The following is a 7,787-nucleotide window of genomic DNA, read 5'->3' on the forward strand; positions in this document are numbered from 1 at the left end:
TTCTTCCTTTGATCAAATTATTGATATCTACATCAAAGCACTTTTCCTGGCTGTTTTCGTGATCTTAGTTGCAAGCTTAAGTCGGTTTCATTGCAAGCACCTTAAGTTTGAAGGGGTGTTAATGTAAACAATTATGTTGCAGCAATCCTAAATTTCTCTGACCGACGTGCATTTAGATACAAGGCGGAGAAAAGGCAACGAGAAGGGTCAACAAAACGTGCACATCCTTGATGGGAGTTGCTGATTGCCGCTTCGGAGAATGTTATGAAAGTAAGCACATCAAACATAACATAGATATATAGATCTGAAAATCAATTGATGTAATAGATCTAACAAATAATAAACTAGATCATAATATTGAAACGCCAAGAATATTTCTACCATATGAATATTACTGTAATCCAATAAATCTATTTACATGTCTTCTGATAGTTAGACTTGATAAAAATTGCTTCAAGTCTAAAGAAATAAAAATTAAATCTAACTTCTAGATTTGGTTTTTGAGATCTACCAAATCTTTAATATATCACCCATGTGAAACAGACAAAAATGCAAAAAACTCCCACTGGAAAAATTTAGGAGTGAAAGAATCTTTCATGAGGAAAGCCTAGAGAATAATCTTTCACTAAAAAACTCTAGAAGAGAATATATTCAATAAAGAAAATAATATAGGGAGAGGCCCACTCCCATGGGGAAAGACGGGATTATCTGATCTCTTTCCAATGGGAGAGTCAAATGAAGTTTTGGTTAGGACTTTTAAAGAGAAGTTCTAGAAAGAGAAAGAAGAGAGAATACATTTCGCATGCCTTAAAAATAACATTAAAGTTTGAAATCACAATGGCAATTCCATTGTACATACCAATGGGTCTTATGTTAAAATCAATAACGAAAATTCAGCACACTTCCTGAAATGCTGAATGATGACAAGCAAACGAAAATTTAGGAACGAAGTAATGGGTTTTCTTGTGCAAGCAGCATTCAGCTGATAGAATAGCATCAATCTGTTTAGATTCTTTCAGTTCTTGAACATTTGGGGACTCTTTCTCGTAACCGATATTGTGGCGACCACACTTCCCCCTAAGGCGAACCAAAGGGTTGGCGGGCCGTCTGCCCAACTCTCGCCAGGACTCACGCAAGCATTCTAACCCAAAACCTTTCGAAGAATAACCTAATCTATTACAAAACAATTCCTCCGAAGAAGACCGTCACTAAAACCACATTAACTTCAGAGATAGCAGTGATTTAAAATAGCCAAACGACGGCTCCTAAACATGTCACGCGTTGCAAACTGCGGAATAGAATCGTACCGCCCCAACTAAGAAAAAAAATTCATACAACAAAATACAACAATCAAGCCAAGCATCCAAAATTAAGTTTTACACATTTTCCAACTTCAAGTGGCAATCCAAAATAAAAAGTACATTATCCAAATTTAACACACTACAGCCCACACAAATAGTCATAGTATACAAATACATCCCAAAACGAAACATGGATAAGTTTCAAAACTTTCAATTTCCAGAACCTGTCAAGGAAAACAAATAAACGTGGGGTGAGCTAAAGCTCAGTGGTGCCCCAAAACATGCAGTCACGTAAATCAAACAGCGAGTAATAACTTAACCAAATTGAACAGTTAGGAAAGCATATAACAGCACAAGGTAGGATACAGGGGCTCTCAGGAGCCATTTTCCTCTCTTGATCACCATTCATCGTAGTTGACCCTCCGTCAACTCTCACTACTTATAGTCCATGTAGATCCACTCATTTTAATCCTAACCCGTCACCGTTCTTACCCCTGTCTCGGGCCCGAACACCGACTAAGGACGCAGTATACTCGAGATATACCCGTAGATGATTGGTCGAGGGATTCACCCAACGACGTTATTGTAGTTAGATTCATGCGTCGAGGGATTTACCCAACGACGTGATTGTAGTTAGATTCATGCGTCGAGAGATTCACTCAACGACGTGATTGCAGTCAGATTCATGCGTCGAGGGATTCACCCAACGACGTTACTGCGTTTAGATTCATGAGAAAATGATTCACGCAAGTCACTACTCGAACGGCTAGTGCGATAAAGTACACACTGCTCACTTCGATGGATCAAAAACTAGTTTTGCAAGTATCACATTTCAAGTCAAGAAAGCACTTTAATCAAGTAGGAATAGAACAAGCAGGGACACTCACCAAGAGTGAAGTTCAGATGTCAAGTTGGAAATCGAATTCCGCGTCCTCGCAATATCCTAAAATACCAAATTTTGAAACTATAAGTTTTCTATTCAATTTTTAAACTTATTCGTATAGGGAATTATCTAATATATTACTAGTTTACTTTCTCAAGTAATTTCAAAAATCTACTTAGGTTGAAACTTGACAAAAGTAGTAAAAATGTTTCTTATAGTTTTCCTTGAGATATTTTTCCTTAGAAAAGGGTAACTAGTATTATTTTCTTGAAACAATTCGACCATCCACTTAGGATTGAAATTTAGTAAAAGTAGGAAATGTTTTATATGGCTTTCCTTAAAAATATGTTTCTCTATACGAGTGCGGCTAGTACTATTTTATTTAGAATAAGTTTTCTTGCCGAGGAAGTTTTCTGCTATTTTTAGTTAAAGTCACTAAAATATTGTATTTTGGAAATTTTCCTCTAGACAATTAGCCAGGGACAATTTTAAGGAAAGAAAAGGAAATAGATCAAGACTTAGGGTTTTAAAACTAGTGAAATCATTTTCTAAAAGTAATAAGGCTAGTTTACGCTTAAAGGAGAAATATCGAGTTGGCAAGGTTTAGAAAATCCCTACATGAAATTTCTAACGTTAACATACAGTGCTAAGTTTTATCGTACCATACTAGAGTGAAGATATATTTAAATAGCTTGCTTAAAAAAAAAAACTTCTCAAGTTCACAGGACCAAAATGGATTCCTCACGATTCCGATTTACAAGCACATAATATTTCAGATTTGTCAATATAACCAACTCACATTTCAAATAGAAATCTCACTAGGGCTTCGTCAATCATTAGCCCTAAGTTTCAACAGATTCAATTCTGATCAAGAATAAAACGAATGACCAAGGTTTCGTCAATCATTAGCACTTGATTTTGGCAAGCTCATGTCACATCTTGACTAAATCAAAATGAAGGTAAGGCCTCCAAGAAATTCCAGCAATTAAATTTCATCACCCTTTAATACTTATAAAATCATTCAAATGGCCAAGAGCTTCGTCAATCATTAGCTCTGGACATCAAGCAATCACTTTCTACCACAATTCAAACAGAAATTCAACTCAAAACCAAGAGAAAAGTCACGACTAACTTAACTCTTAAATAACTCTAGTTCCACAAATCAAACAATTGTGAAAGTTATACTGTTGTAAAATAGATTTTTAGTACTATCACATCCCAGAAGACACTTTTCAGAGATTCAAATCACAAATAGGCCAAATGTTTGATCCAGGTCAAAATTCAGTTTCATGAAGAAACAGGACATTCAAGCAGGACAGCCTGCTTTGAGGAGTCACGGACAGCAGTACACATGGAGAAAAAATATGAAATTTCTACAGAACAAAGGTCCATGACTCTAGTTTCAAATGCCACTGACGGCACCTTAATCGGATTTTCCTACACCAAGATATAAGCATTTTACTGAGACTGGTCAGTGAAATCCGAAAATCTGGAAACTTATTTTTCACTTGTGAAAAACTCCTTTTTCTCTTTTAAAACCATAAGGTTTTTATTCAAACCATCCATACATTTAAGTATGACATACATACCAGCATATACCAAGGCAAATAACGTCTAATTCCAGTAAATGGTTCAGTCAATAAATCATATATATACTAATCTGTCATCAGCTAAGTACAACAGTCACCAATTGGCAATTCAACGTACGGTTACTTCCTTAATTTCTCCTTTGTTAATACTAACTTGACATGCAGAGGATGGTTGTTAAGCTACAGAGTATCTTTAGCAGTGATATATAAAGTTTACGGCCAAGGAAGTCGAAGGCAAAGTTGGTCCAGGTTCTAATCCTCTCCCTCGGCCATACTGGAAAAATTTCAGCATTTTGCTCCAACATTTTTGGTTCAATTCAACCCACAACTCAAGTGTTTCATATCTATACCTCTTATAAGACTTTAAACAACGTAATTCATGCATGCTTCAAAGAAAAATTTCAAAACCAAGCTGAGATTCCAACTCAACCTTCGGCTATCACAAAAGAAATTCCAGCATTTATATATATCAACATTGTTGGTTCAATCTTTCAATATATCAAATATTTCATCGCTAAACAACTTACACAACTTAAAATTTACATCTCTTATGTATTTCTAAACCATTATATTCCAAGGGAAAAATAAAATAAATTTCCAGAAACCAATTAAAATTTCCAAAGACAAGCTGAAAATTCTGGTTCATACCTCTCGGCTATCAATACTTTTCCAGCACTTAGGGTTTTATAAATCCAACTTTTCCTTGGCTAAAACATGGTTTTAGATTATCAATTCGTCATGTGAACCTTTGGCTAGATAATTAACATTTCTGGTTCAAAATCGAATTCGAATAACAACTACAAACATCCCAAAAATCCAGAAATTTGTCCAGCTAGTCACGGATGAGCATGCATGAAGAATTTTTCTGTTTTCATTTTATTTTCTTGGTTAGCCGAGCTACTTAGCCTCATGCAAGACTTAATTACCTTATTATTAGTGAGGTAATCACATTTACCAGTTCAAATTGTTACCAAATAAACAGATTAGTGCTGCCTTTTCATTTCAGCTACTCGGCAGTCCATTTCTTTCCAAATCAAGGTTTCTTATGCTTCAAATTTAATCATCCAATACGCACAAATCAACATGCAAAGCCACCTAAAGAATTTACTTATCATATCCAGTTCAAAACAGGTTCGGTCAGCAGCTATACACATCCACAAATCCAGAAATTCCTACAACTATTCTCGGATGATCTTGCATGCAGCAGGTTTTCTGGTTCATCTTTAATTTTCTGAGTTAAACCCGTTAATTAGCTACATGCAGAGCTTAATCATCTTGAAATTTACTAGTTAATCATGGTTAGAGGCTCAAAACAGCAAAATTAAACCAAATGAAACGGCATTAAAGCAGTCAGATTCTCAGCAGAAACTTTTACTTCCAAAACAGATTTTTCCACAACTTTGATTTCATCATCCGACTGCACAAACAACACATGCAAGCTCTGATACAGCTTCATCTACCAGCAAATAGCTATTCTAAGACTCGAATTTACCTCAGCTAGCAACTCAGCTCACGCACAAGAAAGCTCTGAAATTTCTCTCTCTCGGCTCACGCACATTATCTGGTCCTGATTTTTGATTTGCAGCTGGAATGGTGTTGCGATGAAGATGGTTGCAGCTGGTGGAGGTTGAAAGGGAAACGGAGAAGACTCACGCACGACCTCTCCCTCACTTCCTTCAACTTACGGACAAAACCAGAAAATTTGTTTTGCAGCTCACGGATTCCCTCTCTCGGTTTGTAGAGTGCGTCTCTCTCTCACTCTCTCCCTTTGTCGACAATAGTAACGCAGAGTAGGAGTACAATGGTGGTTTGAGATATGAAATGAAGAGGAAGAGGGATGGTGCCGCTGTTTTGAGTAGGAGATTGCGTGTTGAGATGGTTAAAATTTCTATTGGTCGGATGTGCGGTGCTTGTAATGCTGTCAGAGGGATTGTTTGGTTTTGTATGGAAATGTTGTGGTTGTATGGGGGCATTTTAGTCTTTTCACTTTTCTTCCTAACCTCTACTTAAATTCTCAATTCTAACTTAATTCCAAAAATTATCCCCAAGTGTGATTTGAACGCCTAATTATACACTAGTATACTTAAACCATTTTTATCGAAAATTTATCGATTACAATTTAATATTAAGGTTCCTAGTAATTCCTAACATTATTTAGCGATTAAATTAGTTATCAGAATTTCCAATTATTTATTTTCAAGAAATAGAGTTAGTCTAACTCGAAATTTATCGATTTAGTATAATAAAGTCAAGTGAAATAATAATTTAATACAAGTGTGTCAGTTTGCACATAAAAATTATTTTTACGCACTTATTGTGAAAACAAAGAAGGATAAGACTATAATTATTGAAATTTTCACGCCTTAAGTATGTTTAGTATATTAGTATCATGTTTATCTAAAATTCATTGGTTTTCATCTTAACGCGGAAATTCTTATTAACATTTAACATTAGCAACTAATTGGAATTAATCATTGGATTTTAAATAATTTGTTTTAAGATAGTAAGGTTATCGACTCAAGTGTCATTAATTTAACATAATGGCAACTAAGAATTCCAACGTTTTATGTTAAGGCGGAAAATTAATCTAACTCTAAAGATATTAATTTAGTCTAGCAAAACCAAGAAATTTCATAACTTAGGAAAATTTTATTATTTTTCACATAAACTTGTTTTTACGTACTTAATTGCAAATAAGTAAAAATAATGCTAGAAATTATTAAGGAATAAAAGAAATGAAATTGAAATATGCACTGGCTTATATATATATTTCAGGGTTCTCACAGATATGACCAAATTGATGAACATGGGTGTGGTCCTTGAGTATTCATCCACCAGTTCTGCATATTTCAAGAACAAATCATCAGTAATATCACCTCCAAAATGAGATTCGAACATAGATTCAACTACGGCCCTAATGGACTTCTCTACTCTGCGACCCTTAGATGATAGTTGGTGTTTGTTCTCCTGGATTCTACAAGCAAAGTCGCTTTGGGAATCTGCGTCCCAGTCAAATTCAAATGCTTTTAGACCGTTAATCACGAAAGAACCTTCCTGTTCTACCTCAATTCTAACTTCATCCACAGATGGAGCATAGTAAGGGACATTAAAGGAATCAAATTTCTCCTCTGGAACACGTCCCTGCAATAATTAAATTAAGTATATACTATTGATCATGACTAGAAGTTTAAGGAAAATAGCCTGGTACAATTATAAAATCGAAGGTTGTCAGTAAACAAAAATTCCAAAAGTTCAATTAATACTAAGGACACAAAATGCCATGTGCTTAAAACTACATTAATGAGTGCATTTGGATAGAATATTATTTGAAAAAAAATAAAATAATTACTGCAGTATTTTCTGTGAAGTGATTATGTGAAATATAAAGGTGGTTAACAAACAAAAAGGTAATTAAGAAACGTATATGTGACATAAGTGATTTTTTCCTGAATAATCACATATCTGAACATACCCTCGGTGAGGACGAATAATACATTTACATCACGTCACTAAGAAAGTGAAAAAGAAAAAGTGAAATAGACGTGTGTTTAGATTGAAAATTATTTTAAAATTTTTAAATAATTACTGTATCACTTTTTATTATATAATATATATATGAAATAAAAAGATAATTAAAAATTGTTTATCATACAGAATTAAAGTATTGCATGTTACCTCGGAAACCATGCTCATTAGGGCTTTGGCTAAAAATTACCATGTATGGAAACTACCTTCCATGGAGGGATCTGCGGAGGTCCTGCCTAAGAATGATAGGACCATGTGACCGCCAGGGATCATCTCTTCCGACCGTGACTTGAGAAACCGTGAAAAGTCTTTCTGAAACTGCAAGAAGTATGCCTTCCTAACGCTTGGTGGACTTGTGCTGGAAATGTAGATCTTTCCTTTGTTTAATGGTACGGCAGCAGCTTCATCCTGATGAGGAGGAACCTATTCATCAGCAGCATGTCAGATTGTTATTGCTATCAGACATTTAGTACAGAGCACAATTATTTT

The 7,787-nt window shown here is 35.0% G+C and overlaps 1 long non-coding RNA gene across 1 annotated transcript; it reads right to left on the reverse strand.

Moving 5' to 3' along the window:
- Positions 1 to 741: 741 nt before the first annotated feature.
- Positions 742 to 5,578, reverse strand: LOC140008556 (uncharacterized). Its single transcript, XR_011815994.1, has 3 exons — positions 5,266 to 5,578; positions 2,189 to 2,244; positions 742 to 1,525 (listed from the first exon to the last, which is right to left on the reverse strand). It is a non-coding gene; the product is annotated as an uncharacterized lncRNA (long non-coding RNA).
- Positions 5,579 to 7,787: the final 2,209 nt, after the last annotated feature.

The sequence above is a fragment of the Coffea arabica genome, chromosome 6c, assembly GCF_036785885.1.
Source record: "Coffea arabica cultivar ET-39 chromosome 6c, Coffea Arabica ET-39 HiFi, whole genome shotgun sequence".
Taxonomy (NCBI): domain Eukaryota; kingdom Viridiplantae; phylum Streptophyta; class Magnoliopsida; order Gentianales; family Rubiaceae; genus Coffea; species Coffea arabica.